The sequence below is a fragment of the Lissotriton vulgaris genome, chromosome 8 (genome assembly GCF_964263255.1).
Source record: "Lissotriton vulgaris chromosome 8, aLisVul1.2, whole genome shotgun sequence".
Classification (NCBI taxonomy): domain Eukaryota; kingdom Metazoa; phylum Chordata; class Amphibia; order Caudata; family Salamandridae; genus Lissotriton; species Lissotriton vulgaris.
In genome coordinates this window covers 219,645,502-219,651,036 of record NC_141696.1, presented here as the reverse complement: position 1 = coordinate 219,651,036, position 5,535 = coordinate 219,645,502, and positions in this window count along the sequence as shown.

Below are 5,535 nucleotides of genomic sequence, written 5' to 3'. Positions count from 1 at the left end.
GGTAATTTCGGTTGATACGACTGGTATTAGGCTTCCTACATCTGGCCCTTAGTCCCCTGTCCTGAAGTTGTGAAAAAAAAGGATATATGGAGTAGCTTAGGGATATAGGCCCCATTGGGGGATGCCAGAGGCCAAAGGGATCCCCCTGGGCCAAAAAAGACAAACGATATTGGCAAAAAATGCTGCAATCCTGCAAGTCTTTTGTGGGATTGAAAAAAAAGAAAGACGGACCGCATTTAATTATATTATGCCCTGGGCAGCCTACCCGGGGAGGTGTTGAGAAAGGGGAGGGGAGCTGGGCAGCCCCATTCCCAGAGTCATTCAAAGTTCCCAGGGAGCCCAGCCCCACAGCCAATCTTAATATTTATGAGAGGGGCAGTGCGGCACTTCTCTCTGTTCCTCTAGAGGCCCCAGGGAGCCTTCCCCTCCGGCCGACATTCATTTTTGTGAAGATGAGGTCTGCTCTGTCCCCTCTCCAAGCCTTGAGAGGCTCTAGAGTGCTCACCCCTAGGACCTACATTGATTTGCATGGGAAGGGGTCCACACAGCCCCCCTCCCTGAGCTGCTAAAGTCCCTCTGGAGCCCACCTTGGGGCTGAACATGCATAATGTGTGGGGGGGGGGGCAACGCGGCCCCCCTGAGCCTGAAAAGGCCCCGGGGATACGACCCCTGGGGCTGATTTCTTTAAGGCAGGGGGTCATGTGACCCCCTCCCTAAGGCATTAATGGCCCTGGGAACCCCATCCCCTAGGGCCAGCTCACTGCTTATGCCCCGGGGAGCCCATCCCCGAAGACATATCAGTTTCACTGCCCGCACCAGCACAGGCAGGGAAACCTGTGCTTGCTCTCGCTCCGTTACAGTATGAGGGTATACCCATGTGAGTCACTGAGACCTGGGCACAATGTAGTACAGAAAAAAGGGTCCCAACAACAATTGCATATAAGACACAAATTTCAAAGAATAAGAATACGTATAACAAAATATGAGCAACTTGTTATTTAATCACAAGTGTCAACATAGTCATTGCAGTTTATCATCCAACGACAATAGTGCCCCTAGAAGTGAAGGCGTGCAAGTGAAAGTGGTATCTGTGCAATGTTCTCAAAATTGTGACAAAAAAGGCAAGATCCATCAAATCACAGTATAGATTTCATCCCGGCTTTCAAAGAGCCGAAGAGTACCGGAATAACCAATGTTCAATAAATCACAAAAAACCATGCCAAACGCATTGCAAGTAATGTCCACCGTTAGTAGATGACGCTGGCTGGTTTTGATGTGGGATAAAGTCGACGTTTCGACCCCAAGGATGTAGGTATGGATGTGACCTTAAAGCGGGGTCTTCCTCAGGACAGGGTGAAGTGTAGGGTGGGGGTGGTGGCAGGGGCCAGGATTATCTAAAAAAATACATAAATAATGATCACAATCGGAAGGTAAAAACAAATTTAGGAAACAACAAGTCTCATTGCCTTGACACTCAATTAGATATGCAGGGCCATAAAGGCTCAAAGTAGGTGGGGAGCTAAGTGACTCAATAGTATATACAGTGAAAAATCAATATACTAGTCATAAGACCCATATCTGGTATACGGACGCAAATGACCTAATCCACTACTTACGAATGAAGAGTAAACTCCTTGTGTCAACGAGGCCGAAGCTATCTGGCCATCAGATATGTGCAATTCGTCGTGATTATTCTGCAGAGGAATAAAAAAACGATACAATGGAGTTAGCAGCAGTGTTATCCGAGTTACAGATAGCCGCTAAGTGTGTCCACAATAAAAACAAAACCATCAGTACTCACGTATAAAGCTAATACCGAGTCGTACTTGTCAAAGGCATCCTTAATTCAGCCACGTCCGCGGTCCTTGATGCCTAAAAACATAATGGAAGGCCATCAACTAACAAAAGGTTCGAGCGTGCTGACAGAAGGCTCGAGTACAACTAAAGCCGCTCATGGCTATGGGTTATCGTGTCGCCAATTACCTGAAGAAGGAGCGCCTCCGGCTTGTGAAAGGGTTCCGTGCGGCTGCCGCGTGAAACAACAACAAGCGCAGTGAGGCGCGGCATTCAATAAATAGGCCCACCCTCGGCTAGCGTGCCCGTTGTACTACCGCCGGATGCGTGAGCGTGTCCATAGTAAAAAGACTATGCGGGGGCAGCCGAATGGGCATGTACGTTAAGTTGGTCAAAACATGAATGCACCGTGAAATATTCATGATTTCACATAAAAAGCAGTTTAGACATCAGATTACAGACATAGAGGTGGCGCGCACCTCTCAGACAGGAGGGTAAGGCATCCACATTGAAAAATTATCACAAAATATAAGTGCATTACGGGAGGCAATCACATTCATTCATAAGGATGTGCACCTCTCAGACATGAGGGTGAGGCGTCTGGATTCAATTAGAGTAGAAATGCGATGTGTGTGGCCAGAAATGAGACCCACCTTTCAGATATGGGGGTGAAAAGTCCACTCATAACCAGGCAGAATAATCATACAGAACCCTACAGTATAATGGGGAGTGTGCTAAGGACATGTTATTCAGCAGTGAAACCCCCTCAGTGTATGGCTCATGTTAGGAGTGGGCATGTGTTTGATGTCCCTAGTTGAATAGTGCAGCCAGTTGAGCATGGCTGCTGTCAGTGCCGTTTAGGCCATTTTTTATGGAGTCAAAAAATGCCATCTATTTTGCTTCACGCATGTTCAGAATCCTATAGATGTCTGCACCTCTGGGTCCCAAAAACACCTTCTCCAGCACAGTCCATTTAAGGGACTCCAGTGTATGTCCTGTCTTCTTGTTGTGTTCCACCAAGGGTGCGCCAGTTACTTTGCAGCGGATGCGCCTCCCATGCTGTAGAATTGTCGATTTTATTTTTTGCTGGGTTTGGCCTATGTACAGCAGGTTGCAGGTTACAGTTGGTATAGGATCTCAACTCTACTTGCTGTTGGTTGTATTTGAACACTTTGCCTTGTATAGTTGTAGCGCACGCTTTGCAGGTTCCACACCTGTGATGTCCTACTAGCGGTGGAATGTTCCACACAGAAAGCACAGTGGTCTTTTCGGGAGTGTGCAGAAACGAATGGACTACCTGGTCTCTGATGTTTTTAGCCCTCCTATAGGAGTGAAGCGGCAAATCCTTTTGGTCAATGTCATCTGCTATGAGTGTCCAATGTTTGTTAACAATCTTCTTGATTGCGTTACGCTTGGTGGAGAATGTTGTCACGCAGATCATTCTCTGGTTGGTGGTATCACTTCTGTGTCGAGGTTGGAGTAATTCTTCCCTGGGGCTGTACCATGCACGTTTGCGTGCTTGCTTGATGAGTCTACCCGGGTAGCCTCTTTCACAAAGGCGGCCAGCAAGTACCTCAGACTCCTGCATGTAGTTATTCTTGGACGAGCAATTCCTGCGGACCCGCAAGAACTGCCCAAAAGGGAGATTATCCCTAAGTCCTCTTGGGTGGTGGCTGTTATATTGCAAGAGGGAGTTCCACTCTGCTGGTTTCCTGAACAGGGTAGTTTTCAAAACGCCATTTTCATTGAAGATAGTGATATCCAAGAAGTCAATCTGGGTGGCATTTGATTGTACAGTGAATTTGCTCTCGTAGCTGTCCAAATATAAAATGGCCAGGTCTGGGGCAAAAGATGCCCCCATCGTGACTCCCTCAGTCTGTAAGAAAAAATCGTTTTGGAACACAAAAAAAGTTTTTCATCATGGCTACTCTGAGGAGGTCGATGATGAAGTCAGTGGGGACAGGTACCGGTGATGTTCTTTGGTTGAGGACCTGCAGGTCTCCAACCAAAGAACCGTCTACAGACTACCTGTCCCCACTGACTTCATCATTGCACAGATCTGATGGCCAGATAGCTTGGGCCTCGTTGACACTAGGAGTTTACGTTTCATTCGTAAGTAGTGGATTAGGTCATTTGCGTCCGTATACCAGATATGGTCTTATGACTAGTACATTGATTTTTCACTGTATATACTATTGAGTCACTTAGCTCCCCGCCTACTTTGAGCCTTTATGGCCCTGCATATCTAATTGAGTGTCAAGGCAATGAGACTTGTTGTTTCTTAAATTTGTTTTTACCTTCCGATTGTGATAATTATTTATGTAATTTCTTTAGATAAGCCTGGCCCCTGCCACCACCCCCATCCTACACTTCACCCTGTCCTGACGAAGAACTCCGCTTTAAGGTCACTTCCATACCTACATCCTTGAGGTCAAAACGTCGACTTTATCCCACATCAAAACCAGCCAGCGTCATCTACTAACTGTGGACATTACTTGCAATGTGTTTGGCATGATTATTTGTGATTTATTGAACATTGGTTGTTCCGGTACTCTTCGGCTCTTTGAAAGCCGGGATGAAATCTATACTGTGATTTGACGGAGCTTGCCTTTTTTCTCACAACTTTGAGAACGTTGCACAAATACCACTTTCACTTGCACGCCTTCACTTCTAGGGGCACTATTGTCGTTTGATGATAAACTGCAATGACTATGTTGACACTTGTGATTAAATAACAAGTTGCTCATATTTTGTTATTTGCTCTCGCTCAGCAGGAGCATTTTCAAATCTCACACACCAAGTCGGCCCCCAGTTGGCAGAAACTTCAAAAATGCTCCTGTCAGCTTGGAGTGGAATTTAGATCTGTCTCCCTGCCTGCAGTGGGCACCAGGGTCCTGACTTTAAGGTGCCTAGGGATGGGGTCTCCGGGACAAAATTGGCCTGTAGAGGGGGACTTCGTACAACAAAACTGCCCCCAAAAAACAGCCACATTAGGTCCTCCATAGAAACGTTTGTGCAGATCTGTCAATCGGGGGAGCAAGGAAAAGTGAGGAGGGGTGCCAAAAGTGGCAGTTTCCATTTACATTTCCAAAGAATCTTTTGCACTTCTATACAGAAAAATAGTGGAACTGAATTATACTCAATTATGTTTCTTTTTTTGGGTTGGTGTAAATATATTCAATAGTTTTCCACAAATTATCTTTTAAAAAGGTGATCTGATGGGGCATGAAGAGGTTAAACTTCAGAAAATGTTGTGATATCTGTATTGTTAAAGATACAGGAAAATTCTTGAATCCTAGAATTTTAAAAGGGCACCCAAGGGGCACGAGGAGCACACCCTGGCCCTAGTTCCATGAGGGGGAGTAATGTGGAGGGAGTAATAAAAAGTAAAAAAATAGAGTTTCTCATGGGTTTAGTGAATCCCAGCACTGCCCTCTGTGAATTCGGTGACACTCCCATGATATGAGGATCCAGGGAGGATCGACGGATCCAACAATAATGTTTAAAAAAAGGAACGTAGACCAGACCCTGCTGGCAAGCCCAGGTGCTCAGGCTTTGCACAGTGGGAGTTGGCACACCATAGAGTTTTGGACACAAGACCTGATCAGAGACCAGGTCCTGCAGCCAGGTCAAAGGCGGTGAGTAGAGGGGTTTGGCTGCCCACAGTGGGTTGGGCCTGCAGCCAACCTTCACTGCACATGGACAAAGGCAAAGCCTGTGTGCAGCAGGAATCTCACAGCT